The following is a 16644-nucleotide window of genomic DNA, read 5'->3' as shown; positions in this document are numbered from 1 at the left end:
CTGATGTAAGAATGCAGTTGAAGTGATTTGTAACATATTTGCTACTTGCAGGTGCCTTGAAGAGCTGTGATTCAAATAATCATCCCCAATTTATTTCTGGGGAGTTGTAGACATTTACACAGAAACACTGAATAAAACTTACTAGGAAATCGGTCTATAATCCAGCTTCAAATAGACTGACAGAACATTTTGTGCAGTTACTGAATTGGGTATTAGACAAAAATGAATGATGAACTCTGTCATATTGTGTGTGACTAGGAAAGCTACAGTGCAGATCTGCACCACTGATTTACTACTAAGAACATCCCAGTGGGATTGCTTTTCAGGTATGAGGTTTGTTTTACCATTACCAGACTTACCAAAGGTGCTTGAAGTAAAAGAGCAGATAGTAAAAAATCCACAAGATAAAGACAGAACATCTAGGTTCTTCTATATTGTTTAGGCTTCTTGATGGATGAAGGAAATCTGCCTTGATTGATAGGTTTTTATTCTGTGAATGCTGGAAATTATTTTTCTGGATCCTAAGTAAATAGAGTGCTGGTTTGCTTGTTTTGAAAGGGTGCTACTGCTGTTTATTTTTAACCTTTTTGTATGTAAAAATATACCTGGCATCTCTTCAAAGTGCATGTTGTAGCTCAAACAGAAATTATAAACCTATTGTAGAGCTCACACTTTGGCCCTTGTAATACGAGAGGCCAAACTAAATGGTCATGATGGTCCCTTTTGACCTGAAAATCTAAAACTCTGTCCAGCAGTTATAGGAAAGGAAGACTGAGCTTCAAAACTATACAAGAAGTATAAAAGAAAATGGGAGATTTAAAAAGTTTGTGTGTTTAAATTTAGTATAAAAAAATCTACCTATTACTATTCCCATTATAGTAGCACCCACTGATGCCAACTGAGATCAGGGCTCCCCATTGATCAGGGCTCTACAAGAATCCAGTAACACATCTTCCCTGATGTGAAGAGGCCATGATACAAATGGACAAGACAGAAAAAATGCTGGATGTGGTATTATTCTAATTCTAAATCCAGTCAAGTGAAGCACAGGCTTGCTTACTTTCACCCAGGAAAATTCAGTGTTACAAGTGGATATTTCTCCTGAGTCCAAGTCCAGTTTCTTGGCCATTCTTCCCATCTGGAAAGATTATTGGATCTGGAGTTTCTCTCTCATAACAAGGATGGAGCACACTGGAATTACCTCAAGTCACTGGTTAATAAATTGCTAAAGAATACAGCAAAGTGGAACAGTGTTACTGAGAGTGCTAGTTCAGTATGATGTGTCACAGCCCTTGCTGCCAGCTCTTTACAAAGCAACCACAGATTTATAAGAGGCATCTTGGTATTGGCAAAGGAGATGAGAGCAATTGCATAAAGATGTGCTTTACCCTAGATCTGTCAGCAACAGCTGTACAGGTTATGTAATTAAGCTAAATTGTCAGTCTCCGTTATCTTTTTTTTTTTTTTCCTTCTCAAAAAGCTGGAGTTTAACTTGCTGTCAGGTTATGGCTAGTAATGAGACTGAACTGGAGGCTGGCATCTTTAACACATCCCTTCTGAGGAAGTATGACAGTAAAATGAGACACAATATGTCATATCAGCGGGGGGGGAGATATTATAAAAGCAAAATGCCATTTAGTTTGTTTTTATTACATTTGTATTCATAATTGATCATTATACAATTCTTTGATCATCTTTGGGAATGGGAGGCAAGAAGAAATGCAAGTATTATTTATTATTACTGCAGTTTTTACTCTTCCTTTAGGTCAAGGGTGGGCAATTATTTCAAATGGAGGGCCCTTACCAAGTTTTGGCAAGCCATTGAGGGCCGCATGACAGGCAGCCAGGGGCAGATATCAGTTTTCTAAATGTTTTTTTAGGGGCCCCATGGGCCAGATAGAAAGGCCTGGTGGGCCACATCTCACCCACGGGCCGCGTTTTGCCCATCCCTGCTTTAGGTTATGGGCAAAATATACTAGAAACACTTTTACTAGAAACCGTTATTTTTACAACTTTAACCACTTTGCTGAAATCTTTCATGTCAGTCACCTGACTAGTTTTGGAACACTTCAGCCAACATGGTTCAGCTAAGGATAAAGAATATACATTGTTTTGCCCAGGTTAAATTAAAAAAAAATGTAGGAGCCTTCTCTATATGAAAAGGTCTAGCATGACTTTGTCTTAGAGTAGGGATTTGAAATTTGTCAGGAGGGTTGTCAGGAGTCAGGTCAGCAGACAGGCTGATCAGCCCACCTGGCACTTGATTACCTCTACCTTACCCCAGTTACCTGCAGGAACCCATACTCATACATGTAAGCACCAGCCCTCTCAAATGTTTGGCAGCTACTTAACAGCACAGATGCCTCCCTTGGTAGTACTTCCATGCTTAGCCCTGCTCCAGCTCAGATAGCTGTCTACTCCTGAACCCTTGGCTACCTGAATCCATGCTTCTGGACTCCTTGTTCATGACTCCAGTTTGGACCCCTTGCTACATTTTCCATGGTGCCTTCCATGAGTGGCTATAAAGTGAAACCTAAAAGTCACTACCAAAGAAATAAGACTTTCAATTTTCCAATTTTGAGACAGAACAAGCCAGAGCAACTATTCCTGTCTATGAGGGGAAAGCTTGACTGTTCTTCTGCTTGATGTTGAAAGCTGTACTTTGCTCAAGCAATCAGTATTGGAACACATCACCAGGAACACATCACCAAGCAATCAGTATCTGGAACACATCTTCAAGAAATGCATATAGAGCAGTTGTGGAAGATGAAGCTTTCAAACTACAGCCTTGCAGACTCTGTAGCCAGCAGGATCCATGGCCCTGCTACTTGCATCAAAAAATGACCTGCCATATTCTACTAAGGGACAAAGCACCTTCCAGAGTTGAGTAGAATGGAGCATTATCCATGTCAATGACATGATCATCATCAACATAGATTCCTATATGTTAGGGTTGGAAGGGACCACCGAGTCCAATCCCCTGCCCTGGGCAGGAAAGAGTGCTGGGGTCAGACAACCCCAGCTAGGGACTTGTCCAGTCTCCTCTTGAAGACCCCCAGGGTAGGGGAGAGCACCACCTCCCTTGGAAGCCCATTCCACATTCTGGCAACCCTAACTGTGAAGATCTTTCTAATGTCCAACCTAAATCTGGTCTCCATCAATTTGTGTCCATTGTTCCTAGTTACTACAGGGGTTGCCCTAGTAAATACAGCATCTCCTATTCCCTACTGTCCTCCCTTGATGAATTTATAGGCAACCACAAGATCACCTCTCAGCCTTCTCTTGCCAAGGCTGAAGAGATCTAGGCCCCTCAGTTTCTCCTCATAGAGCCTTGCCTGCAGTCCTCTGACCATATGAGTGGCCTTCCTCTGAACCCCCGCCAGATTCTCCACATACCTCTTGAAGTGTGGCGCCCAAAACTGGGTGCAGTACTCCAACTGTGGCCTGACAAGTGCTGCGCAGAGGGGGAGCATCACCTCTCTGGACCCCTTTGTCATGCATCTGCTAATGCATGATAAAGTGCGCTAGCCTTGTTGATCACTTTGTCACTTTGACAACTCACATTCATCTTGGAGTCAGCTATGACTCCAAGATCCCTTTCCGCTGCTGTGCTGCTGAGAAGGTCATCCCCAGCCAGTAAGTGTGTTGGTGGTTCTTTTTGCCCAGGTACACCACTTTGCACTCATTTTTGTTAAACTGAATCTTATTTCATTCTGCCCATTTTTCCAGCCTGTCCAGATTCACCTGGATCTGTTCTCTACCCTCTGGTGTGTTAACTTTGCCCCAAAATTTGGTAATATCTGTGAACTTGGACAGGGTGCTCTCCACACCCTCATCTAAGTCACTGATGAAGACATTAAATAGCATCAGTCCAAGGACTGAGACTTGCAGGACTCCACTGCCCACATCTTTCCAGTTTGATATCAATTCGTCCACCACCACTCTCTGGGTCCAACCCCTAAGCCAATTTGCCACCCACCTGACCATGTAATTATCTACGTCACAGCCTGTCAGTTTATTTAAGAGAACAGAATGAGATACCGTATCGAAGGCCTTTTTAGAGTCTAAGTAGATGACATCTACCTCAACTCCTGCGTCTAAGTATTTTGTGACCTGGTGTGGCGAGATGGCCCCACAGGCTCCTGAAGGGGAGAGAGCAGTCCCCATGGGCCCCAAACCCCACAAACAGCACCCCCCTGTGGGGGAAAATTACCTCCCAAAGTGCAGCCAGAGCCAAAGCAAGAACCGTGACCACAGTTGCGGTCACGCGAGCCAGCGTTACACTGGCTGTTTAATCAGCTGTTCCCCAGGATGGGAACAGCTGAGCCAATTGTGGTGGCTGGAACGGCCGCTGCAGGAAGATTTAAAAGCCCCACCAGAACCTGGGGGGTGGAGGAGGAGAAGGAGCACGCTGGCGTACAGCACGCTGAACACCCAGAGGCTCCTGCAGCAGAGAGGAGCAGCACAGCCAGTTCAATGCCAGCAGGCAGAGCAGGGGAGGCATTTGAGCCCCCTATAGGAGGCTGGGGGAAAGGAGGCAACTCCACACTCCTCCCACACTCCTCCTCCTCAGGGGTCTATTTCTTTTGAGAGAAAAAAAAAAAAACAAGGGAGAAGAGGCTCAAGATCAAAAATGCCCTATTCAGAGGCGCTGAAGTAGGCGCTAGCCAACGCACATATACCTTGCCAGTCTCTAGGACAGGAAGGTTACTCATCAAAGTGGGGGGAGCAGTCTGACAAGTGCCAACAGAACTCAACCAGATGTGGGGTCCCCCTCGAGGCAAGCCAAGGTCGATCAAGCACAAATGAACCACCATTGCTGGCACCCATCTGGTTGGTGAGTGGACAGGGTGTAGGGGAGGTGGAGCCCCGTGGAACATTGCACCTGAACCATGAGTACTGCCGTCCCCGGGGGGGCCCCCCTCAGGAAGAAGATCTCCACTGAACCCTCTTTATATAATAACACCAAATCATGGCAAGTGAGTTGAGGGGAGGGGCCCCACACCAGATGGATAGTGTGTCACTCAGGGAACCCCATTTAAGGCAGCTTCCATCACACCTGGTCATAAAAAGAAACAGGTTAGTCAGGAAGGATCTACCTGCAATGAATTCCTTTCAGGATTATTTCCCCTGCTGGGCTCCCAAAAATGTGATCCTTAATGATTTTTTCCAGAGTTTTCCCAAGGATAGAGGTGAGACTAACTGACTTGTAGTTTCCCGGTTCCTCCCTTCTTGAAAATAGGGATCATGTTGGCTCTTTTCCAGTCTTCTAGGACCTGACTGGAACACCATGAGTGCATGAACAGCTGTGCCAGCGGCTCTGCTATGACACTGGCCAATTTCTTTAGCACCTTTTGGATGAAGTTTATCTGGGCCCACTGATTTGAATGCATCCAGTCCCTCCAAGTGCCCCTTCACGGTAATGGTAGGTGGGCTGGTGTCCCTCCTGTGTCTATCTATGATCCAATTGGGAGATTTGTCTTGGTCTGTGCCTAGGAATACAGATGCAAAGAACTCACTGAAGAGCTCAGCTTTGTCCCCCTCTCTGTCACCAATTGCCCTAGTTTGTCCTGCAGGGGTCCTATGCTACCCTGTGTCTTCCTTTTGCTCTCTATATACATGAAGAAGGATGTTTTGTTGTCTTTCATTTTTATCACCAGCCTAAATTCTAATCCCACTTTGGCCTTCCTAACTGATTCCTGCAAATGTGAGCTAGGGAGGTATACTCCTCCTTGGTAGCTGTCCCCTGTTTCCACAACCTGTATACCTCTTTCTTTGCCCTTAGGCCAGGGGCGATGTATAGGGGGTGCATGTGCACCCCCTGAAAGCACTGGTTCACCCCCTACCAGGCCGTGCTCCCTGTTTTAGTCAGCAGGCAGATGGGCAGGTGGAAGCACCAGTTCCCCCCTTCAAGTGCCGGTCAGGGAGCAGGGCCACGAGCAAAAGCTTCCAGGTTCCCCCCCACCCCTCCCATCCAGTCACTGACTGGTGTCAGGCGGGGCATGTGCCCCCCCCCCAACTCAAGAGGCACCAGACACCCATGTCTTAGGCTTTCCTGGACTTCCCTGTTCAGCCAAGAGGGCTTCTTGGCTCCTTTGCCCCTTTTATGCAGAATGGGATTGTCTCCTTTTGCGCCCATAGGATTGCTTCCTTGAGGAACGACCACCATTCCTCGACCCTCATTTCACCAATGCTCTTGAGCTTTAATGCCTCACCAAGTAGCCTAACTTCAGTGTGCTCAGGAGATTTTCTGAAGTTTAGCACTTCAGCCCTGCTGGTTAGTTTACCCACCCTTCAATGGATAGTGAATTCAATCAATTGATGGTCACTGTCCCCTAGGTTACCTTGCACCTGCAGATTCCCTACCAGGTCATCCCCTATAGCTAACACCAAGTCCAGCAAGCCATTTCTCCTAGTGGTATCATATACCTCCTGCATTAGGTGGAGGTCCTGTATGCAGGTTAAGAACCTACATGAGCAGTTAGATTTGACTGACTGCTCCTCCCAGCAGATGTCAGGGTAGTTTTAGGTCACCCATGACAATCATATCTCTCAACTGTACGGCTCTGAGAGTTGTCTGGAGAATTTCAGGTCTAGCTTATCCTCCTGGTGTGGTGGGCTATAATAGACTACCAAGTCCCTTTCCCTCTGACCCCCTTGGATCCTGACCTACAGTACCTCAGTTTGGCCCTCCTTTGATCCCATCTTGATTATAGAAAATGTATATTATTCCTTAACATAGAGAGCAACTCCCACCCCCTTTTTCCTCACTCTGTCCTGTCTGTACAACCTATAACCCTCAATGCCTACTGCCCTATCATGAGTAGGGTCCCACCAGGTTTCAGTTAGTTCAACTACGTCAAAGTTGTTGCTTGCAAGCAGGAGTGCAAGGTCCTCCTGCTTGTTCCCCATGCTCCTAGCATTAGTGTAGAGACATTTAAGCCCCGCAGTGGGTGCCCTTGGTACCCCCTGTCCTGATGTCTATCAGGCCTCTTAAGTGTTTACCTTAGTGCTTACCTGGGCTGATCCAGTGCATTGCTCATGGCTCAGTGATCCTAGGTTCTCCTTATCCTCTGCTTCCCCGTCCCCCGACAAACTTAGTTTAAAGTCCTTTGGAGGAGATCAACCAACCTGTAAGAGAACAAACTGTTACCTTTAGAAGAGATGAAGACCATTTTGTCTCAGGGTGGCTCTCTCATGGACGTGCATATCGTGTTTGTAGAAGCCAAAATCCACATGGATGGCACCAACTCCAGAGCCGCAGGTTGACTTCCCTGATGCAAGTGTCCTGATGCTCACGGTGACCGCTGACCGGAAAGATGGATGAGAAGACCACCTGTGCCCCTGACTTCCTAAGCCTGGCCCCCAGAGCCCTGTAGTCACTCATGACATGGTCTGGACTACTCTTGGCTGCATCATTCGTACCCCCATGGACAAGGACCATGGGATAGTAATCAGAGGGCCGGATGAGGTTGAGAATCCTCGCAGTGATGTCCCAGATCCTGGCTCTGGGTAGGCAGCAAACCTCCTGTGCTGCGGGATCCAATCAACAGATAGGTCCACCGTGCCTCTCAGGAGGAAGTTGCCCACCACAATGACCTGGCGTCTCTTCCTCCAGCTGCTCAGTTGTCACTCAGCCTGCCTGGTGTGTGTTGCAGACATGTCTTCCCCTGTGGCTTCCTCTGGTGCATCATCCTCCAGTGCTGCCAGGACTTCATGTCTGTTCCCCAGTTGTGTTGGGGAAGCAGTCACAGCCACAAACTGTCTAGCTCTGGGGGTGACCGTCCTCCATTCAGCTGTCTTGGGACTCTCCCATGATGTCTCTGCACTAGGTGTCTGGTACTGCAGAGCATGAAAGTATCCATCAATCTCATCCTCTGCAGCCCTGACCCTTCACAGCCTGCTCACCTTTGCCTCGAGTTCCCTCACCTGCCCCTCCAGGACCTCAATCTGGGCATATGTGGGACAGGCAAGGGAACCCCTGGCCCCCACACTACCCCCAGGCCCCAGAGATCAGACCAGGGGCCAGGGCACTGCAGACCCATCTAAGGGGCCTGTCAGGCTGGAGGCAGCCGCAGGGTAGGGTCCCTGGCTCCAGTCCATGTCACCACCCCCATAGTAGCCCCCCTCCTCATTCACTTACCTGAAGTCTCTGTCAGAAGGTCCCATGTACTCCCACATGGTGTGCACTCCTACCCATGAACTGGCCTGCTAACTGCTCCCCTGTTGGCAGTCCTTGTTTGCTGGCTCCCTGGCTACAGGCTCCCTGGTCACCTGGGGAGTCTCCTTTTATACCCTTCTGGGCCTGGGCTGACTCAGGCCCAAGCAACAATTCCACAGCAATCAACACTCGCTCAGCACTCACTCTCAGCTTCTCCAAGCACCACCCCCCCACCAAACAAACAGTCAGCTAAACCAAAGGTACAGTCAGCTGGATCACTTACCTTTCCTGGGCAGGATCTGGTGCTTGGCCTGGCTTCTCTCCTCCTTCTTCCTCCCTCCTCTTGCCTCCAACAACTGCTGCAAACTGCTCTCCTGTTAGCAGTCCCTGTTTGCTGGTTTCCTACTCACAGAGATATATAATGTATATAAGCCACCCCCTGCCATGTTGTCAGTCATATCCTGCCTATTTATGACCAGATGCCTTTATATGCAAGACAGTAGCAATGGAGACTATCTTTGTCTCTGGGCAAGCCTGAATGATATAATCCTCATATATGACCTGAAGGAGCCATGTTCCTTCCACTCTGGACATTGGAACATTCAGACAAATCTAGACCTTGGCTGGTGGAAGGTTGATGTAAGTAAAATACCGATAAGAAAAGCACTTGACAGGTTTCCATAGTCTCAGCACACACCCTCACTCATCAGTATTAAAAATATGATTTTGTAGCCCACACTATCCAGACCAGCTCCAAGATGGAACTTTTGGAAGGCAGATTGGCCAAAAAACCCAAAGGCTGACCAACATGAGAGCAAACCAATTAGAGTATCCATCAGAAACCAACACTGATCGAGGCTGCAATACATTTATGAGCTGCTTAATTGAAGTAGCTAAAGGCTCTGTGTACCTAGAGGCTCTGGAAGTCATTGTGTCATGCTGGGATAAGCAGTGCGAACACCTCTTTAACATCAAGCAATGCAATGACCCTTCAATCACAAAATGAACTACAGAACAGCTGGCTACCTTATTGAACAATATAAAAAAGCAGAGATGGCTTCCTACCATAGAAGGATTGGATATGACCCACTTGAACAGACAAGCGTGGGGCACCATTAACTGTCTTACAAGTAAAGGAACCAAAAGACACCCTTGCCCTGTGTCAGCAAACTCCATTGCGAAAATACTGTAAAAAAAAAAAAGCAAGTATAGTAACCCAAGCAAGCAACACAGAAATAATTAGACACCTAACTCATGAACAACTTAAATCATCAAATGCCAGACTTAACTTACTCGTCAGAGATGGGAGCGATTTTCAATGCAGCTGTTAAAGTAATCAAGACTAGCAAAGCTGCTGGACCAGATCAGATATTCAAAGAATTTATTACCAAGCTCAGAACTACAATGAAAAGATGTCTTCAGAAATTCATGTGTAAATGTCTAGAAAGTAACAGACTTCCAAAAATCTGGAGAAAAGCTGGTGTCATTGCTATCCTGAACCCCAATAAATCACCAGAGGATACATAGAGCTACCAACCCATCTCACTACTCTGTGTAACATACACGCTTATGGAGTACATTATTCTGACTAGAACAGAGATCATCACTGACCCCCGCTCCCAAAAGAAACTGGTTTTTTGGGAAAAACCAGTGTACCACTGACCAAGCTAATTACTTGCAGAAAACATATTTGAAATGAGGCAGAAAACAGGTGCAGTCTTTATCAACATTACAGCTGCCAATGACACTGTATGGCACCAAGACTTCAAATATAAACTTCACTTTGATACCTGACCACAGACTATGCACTTTCCTCATGGACATGATCTCCAGTAGATCATTCAAACCCACTACCAGCCAAGGAGAAAAAAAACACAGTACAAACTCTGAAGACTGAAGTCCCCCAGGGCTCAGTGTTAGCACCAGTACTGTTCAATGTATACACCTCAGATATCCTGTGTACAACATCTAAGCAATACGTGTATGCTGACAATGTCACCATACTAGCCCAAGGAATAGCTATCACAGAACTGGAAAAGACACCGAGTACTGACTGATATGGAACTCATTGCTATCTCCATGTGGCACTTAAATTTGAGCATCAATAAATCAGTATCGTCACTCTTCCACCTGGAGAATTGTTGGAGCCAAGAATAAGCAACTACATCCTTCCCCATGAGCATACCTCAGCCTATGTAGGAGCTGTATTAGACTGTTCCCTTGCCTATAAACATCACATGCAGAAGGTCAGCAGTAAAGTCTCTTTACAGTTAGCTGCCATAAGTTGTGCCAACATTAAAGTGCCCAGAATCACTTAACTTGCAATGGTATATGCCCTAGCAGAATATTGTGCTCCTGTATGCTTCAGGAGTTGTCACACTAAAAAGCTTTATGCTGTACTTAACAGTGCTCAGAGACTCATAACACGCTGTACAACTTATACACATACAAATGTACTTCCTGTACTCTTGGGCATTAGATCAAGTGATACAAGAAGGCAAACCCTAACATCATTACTGGCAACAGAGGCAAGAGATAAAAATCACCTCTTCCATTAACGGATGACCCGAACGAATGGAGCCTTAAAAGCCATAAGCTGTGTGTACACAAAGCCCACAAGTTCCTGGAAGAGATTGGAAATGCTGAATCAACCCTATGGGCAGCAATGGATTGGGCTGACCACAGGGAAAGATCAGATCTGATTCTACAGCATCTTATACCAACACCAAACAAGTCCCCCATTTGGGCACCTCAACAGAGAAGCATGTGGATGCTTCAAAACAACATTATACAAAATGAACATCTTGGACAGCCCCCTGTGTGAATGCAATGTCCAATAAACATCACAGCACTTAAATGAAAGCTGTAACCTTTACAAGTGCCCTGACAAGGTAGATGGAATCCGCACACTGAATGGTAGTACTAGACAGTAGCTCATATATTTGGAGGTTGATATCTGATACCATATGAAAGAAGAACCCCTGATGTTGGTTTGGCTTCTATGTCCTAACCTTGACTCCCAGATATCAAACCCCCAGCTGTTCCTGTCCTGGTTTCTTACAGCTAGAGTAGCTCCACTTGAAAAAACTGCACCTACTTCAGGTAGTTGTCACCACCTACTCCTTTGCCAGATGACTTTCCCCAGAAGGTTTGATGGTTGCCCTGCAGAGCTTGCACATGCAGGGAGTTCTTTGGGGTTGGCTTCATCCAGTCCAGCCTACTGACTACAAAACCTCCAGTGGAGGTTGCAGACCCAGTCGGACCCGCCAAGTTGTAGAGTTCCAAGTCGGAAAGTTTTAGTTGTGTTCCAAGCATGAAAGTTCCAGACCGTTCCAGTGTTCGAAGCGTTGAAGTGTTTAAGCATGAGCACAGGCTAGGCCCCACCTCTTTTTTCTGGCTATGAGCCAGCAATTGGCTGAGCTGGTCAGTGGCCATTGGGACAGCCTGGAGGAAGGAGCTTGGGAAAGAGCAGAGAGGCCTGAGTTGGCCTGATGGTGAATCTGAACAGTTGGCGAGGAAGATCCAGAAAGATAATGGAGAAAAAGCTGCGCTGATCTGTGGGACTGATCCATATGTAGAATTATGAAGGGCCACAAGCTGTGAACAGAACTGTTTGGATGTGCAGGCTAGGAGCCCTGCAAATGGAGAACTATTTGTTTTGGACCTATGAATTAAGGATCCTCTCTATGGAAAGCTGGCCTGGTGATGAGGGAAAGAGTGCTGAGGTAGGCATCTGCCTTCCAACTTTGACTGGGGACCTGTGCTTAATGTAACACCAAAATCATGATGGGCAAGACTCAAATTTCTGAAAAGTTGGGAGTGTAAATTGGCAGGCAGGCAATGTTGACCCCCAAAGCAGCAGCTTAGTTGAAGGGTCCTGCTGATAGTCATCACACCATGAGTGAGGCATCTCAGAAAACCACATTTAATGCTTATAGAGTACAAGGGCAGAAAAATGCTGGCACTGTATCTCGGGTATAAAAATAGCTTAGCTGACCAGATGGCCTAGAATTTAAGCCATCCCTTCCAAAATTAAATTCACCACTTGGCAAGCTTTGAAGAAAAATGCTAATGTGACTAAAGACCTTTCCAAAACCGAAAATTAAAAGGAAGGTTTGAGCCTCAGGTCCTTCAGGCCCTGAAGGAATGCACTGTATAACAAAATGTGTCCCTGTAATACTGATAGAGGTAGAGTCAGTCAGTTAAGTGCATAATTAATCACCAAGTTATGCGATAGCATCCCTAGTGGCCATGTGCAGTTCCTGTAGTCCACTGCTGAACTTAGTCAGCAGACAGTCATTGACAATTTGTGACATAATGTGTGTTTTGCCACAGCTACAGTCTGGGTTGTCACTAAGACCCCAACAGTGGAGGCTGGCTGTGCACAGACCTTGCCCTGTCTGGAATCTAGTCAACAAGGCCCACTGACAGTGTGGTAGGTTGAAGCCAGGTGGGAAGATTATTGGATCTGTTTGATGGTGATGTCAGTCTTCATTCCTCACGCCACAGGGTCTCTGCCATGAGGTCCTGGTGCAGCAGTTTGGACCACAGTGGGTGTCATGATGCATGCAGCAGGTGGATTTAAGAGGTTGTCATACAGCAGCAGGCTTGGGTTGGCATAGATCTTTTTCCAGTAGCTTGCTAGTTGCAACTTCCCATTGGATATGAGGGTGAACCCTGTTCTTCAGGACTGGGGGCCATGGTACAGAGGGCAGTCAGAGTTCCTGAGATTATGCACATCCTCGAATGTAGATGCACATCAATGAGTTTGATTTGTGATGACCAATACCAGATTGGTGCATAGTACTCTACTGCTAAGTATGAGATGGCAAGAGCTGACATCCTTAGGGTTGTGGCTCTTCCACCCCACAATGACCTAGCCATCTTGTTAAGGAGGTTGTTGTGTGTCTTAACTTACATTGCTGTCTCTTTCAACTGTTCATGATAGCTCAGTCTAGCATCATGCCCAGGTAGATGGGTTGTGCTTTGTGCCTCAGCCTCTGGTCACTCTGGTAGATGTTTAGCTCCCAGGCAGCACTGGCATTGTGTAGGTGGAAAACATGGGAAATAGTCTCACTGATGCTTGGCTGGAGGTGCCATGTCTTGCAGTAGTCAGCCAGTTTTGGGCACCCTACTTCAAGAAGGATGTTGATAGACTTAAGAGGGTCCAGAGGAGGGCCACTCATATGGTTAGGGGTGTACAGGACAAGCCCTATGAGGAGAGACTGAGGGAACTGGACTTCTTCAGCCTCTACAAGAGAAGGCTGAGAAGGGATCTTGTGGCCACCTACAAATTCATTATGGGGAAGCAGCAAGGAATCAGAGATGTTCTGTTCACCAGGGCGCCTCTTGGGGTAACAAGGAACAACAGTCATAAACTGACAGAGAGCAGATTTAGGCTAGATATCAGGAAAAACTTCACAGTAAGGGTGGCCAAAATTCGGAATGGGCTTCCAAAGGAGGTGGTGTTCTCCCCTACCTTGGGGGGTCTTTAAGAGAAGGCTGGATAGGCACTTAGCTGGGGTCATCTGACCCCAGCACTCTTTCCCGCCTAGGCAGGGCGTCGGACCTGATGATCTGTTGAGGTCCCTTCCAACCATAGCATCTGTGAATCTATGAATAGAGCAAGTACAAGTGGGGAAAGAATTGTCATAGGACTTGCTGCATGTATCAAAGCTAACTTTAGCAACTGCAAAGTATGCATTTGTAAGCAGAGACCTGGTCAACTGTGTAAGTAGTACCAGAATAAATGCAGGCAAATGTGGTTCATTCAGTTCAGGCTGTGCCCTCAGATGGTCATGAGGGACCAGTCAAGACATTGCAGAAATCAGAAACATTGGAACTGAGAAAAGGTTGGAGTGGTTCTAGTTAACCTAACAAGAGCCAATGACACAGTCTGGCACATAGGCCTTCAGTATAAGCTACTTACCACACTACCAGACAGAAGTCTGGTTAACTTCATCGTAGAGATGATCTTGAATCTGTCCTTTACTTTGAGTACATTGTGCAAAAAGACAAGTTGTCACAAGAGACTCAGGAATGGAGTACCACAAGGCTCCGTCCTGGCTTCCACCCTGTTTAACATCTACACAGCAGACTACGTAAGCGCCACATCAACCAAATACACGTATGCAGATGACCTGCCATTTGCTGCTGCCAGTAGTAATATACCATCAGTAGAAGTCAGACTGAACCATGACATGGAACTCATAGCTTCCTACCTAACACAGTTGTGATTGAGGTTGAATATACAGAAGACCATCTCAACACTTTTTCATCTGAACAATCATGCTGTGAATGCCAATATAACAGTTGTTGTGGAGGGGAAAAGAGACACCCTTCGAAAAGACACCGACCTAGCTAGGTATCACTCAAGACAGAAGCCTAACCTTCTGCCACCACCTGGACAAGCTGAGGCACAAGGTAACCTCAAGGGCAACTGTCATTAAGAAACTAGCCGGTACAACATGGGGAGCCAGCTTCTCTACCTGGAGAACAACTACACTAGCCATGATTTGTTCACCAGCCGAATACTGTTTCCCTGGGTGGGCAAATAGAGCCCACACCCAAACTGGACAGTGCCCTGAATTCTGCATTACAATAGAATGCAGAGCAGTGAATGAGACAGGGGACACAAGGCAGGAAGCAGAAAGCAAAGCAGAAGGTGAGGCCTAGTAAGGAGGTGAAGAGAACTGTAGAGAGAGGCAGTAGGACTAATTTGAGACACAGCTACAAAAAGGTTGGCCCCTCCTGCCTTAAGCTACAGCTGAGGTGCTGGGAACAGGAGTTTAAGAAATTAGAAATGGAAAGGGAACTTTTCCTATAAAGTTCTGCAAAACTGTCCAATAACATTAAAAGAAAACAACAAAAGTTCCATATTCCCCATCATGTGCAGTCTTGGGAACAAGTGGAAAGCTCAAATACAAGTGTCTGATGCTGAGAAAAGAGAATGAGGTTGTCCCAGTTCTTTCTACTACTTTTTCATGGCAGTCAGGGACACCCCTGCAAGGATAGCAAACTATGCTTGCTTTGAAGTGATGGCAGGTAGAGAAATGAGGATCCCAGAACACTTGTTTTGGGAATTGAGCCATGTACAGAATACAGGTAAAGAAGATGATTGGAATGTAACTGACCAAGTGATGCTGCTGTCTTGCATTGTACCTGAACATAGCCTATGTGGTAAATGGCTGGTTGCTTGTACATAATAGGCAAATGGATTTAATCAGTGCAGAATTTTCAGTTACTAGGGCAAAAAATAATAATGTAAATCTATTTAAGCTGTTCAAGGGTAAATCTCTTCCCCCTGCAAAAACACAGACCATGCCAAGACACCATGTGACAAATACAAATTTTATGATCAGCTTGTGGGAACCAACAATTTTACAGCCACTAGAAACCAGCACACGTTGTGGAATGAAGTGTTTTCTTTTCTTACATATGGAAACTGACTGCAGAGTGCTCACTGCTGAAACCTAGGACTGCTATGTAATTTAACTGGCATCTCCATATCTGGGACTTGGCTTAACGATGAAAAATTCATGTATTTAGCTTTTGTGTTGAATATCTCTTATAAATGTCTTAAATATTTCTGAATTTGATCAGTGTAAAAATAACTGTATTGCAACTGTTTGCTTCTCTGTTAGCAAATAATGGCTTTTTAGCAAAAATGGTATCCTAGTCCAATGCTTGGTATTGGGGACCATGATTGTATTGTTCCTCACTATGTTTATAACATGCATGATATTTGCTAACCTGTTTAGGCAGACATAGGAAAAAAATAACTAACTACATTAAGTAGCACAAGATGAAAGAAAGATGTGTAGAGAGACATTATTTGCACTGCTTATGGAAACCTTATGTTTAGTTACCATAATTAGTTCCGTGGGAGACAGTGGAAAAGGAAAATGTCCTGAACTGACTGATAAGAAACGTGTGACTCTGTGGCAGTGTCCTCAGTGCATAAAAAAACTTCTGTGGATAGACAGTGTGCTAAATCACATCAACATTTCAGCCCAACTTGTAATTTGGGGTCAGTGACACAATATCCTAATGAGGCCTACATTATTCCAAACAATCTTGCTCAGTGTCAGGCTCCACATATGTCTCCTTTGATGGTATCTTTCACAGTCCTGGAGCCTGATACTTGACAAATTAGCTACTGTCCACTCAATAGGTTACCTCCAAGATGATGTCTGTACAAACAGCACCTGGATCAACAACAGCCACTAGTGTTTCACTCGATTATGGACCAGGAGAGTATTGCTACATGTGTAGGTGAAATGTCTAAAAAGCAACCTGGGAATGTGGCCAGAGCTTAGCCCGAAGCAGAAATACAGATGAGCTAGCCACCATTGTCACAGGTCCTACCTGGCTTACCATGTGGTGCCTATCAGCAGCCAGAGTTACCCATATGGTGAAAGGACAGGATTGTATAATGATGATGAACGACAAAAAAGTTATTTGTAATTATCCTTATGCTAATC

This window comes from Crocodylus siamensis, chromosome 5 (genome assembly GCF_052110815.1).
Source record: "Crocodylus siamensis isolate JL-2025a chromosome 5, ASM5211081v1, whole genome shotgun sequence".
Taxonomy (NCBI): Eukaryota; Metazoa; Chordata; order Crocodylia; family Crocodylidae; genus Crocodylus; species Crocodylus siamensis.
The sequence above is the reverse complement of the archived record's forward strand: the minus strand, read 5'-3'. Positions refer to the sequence as shown.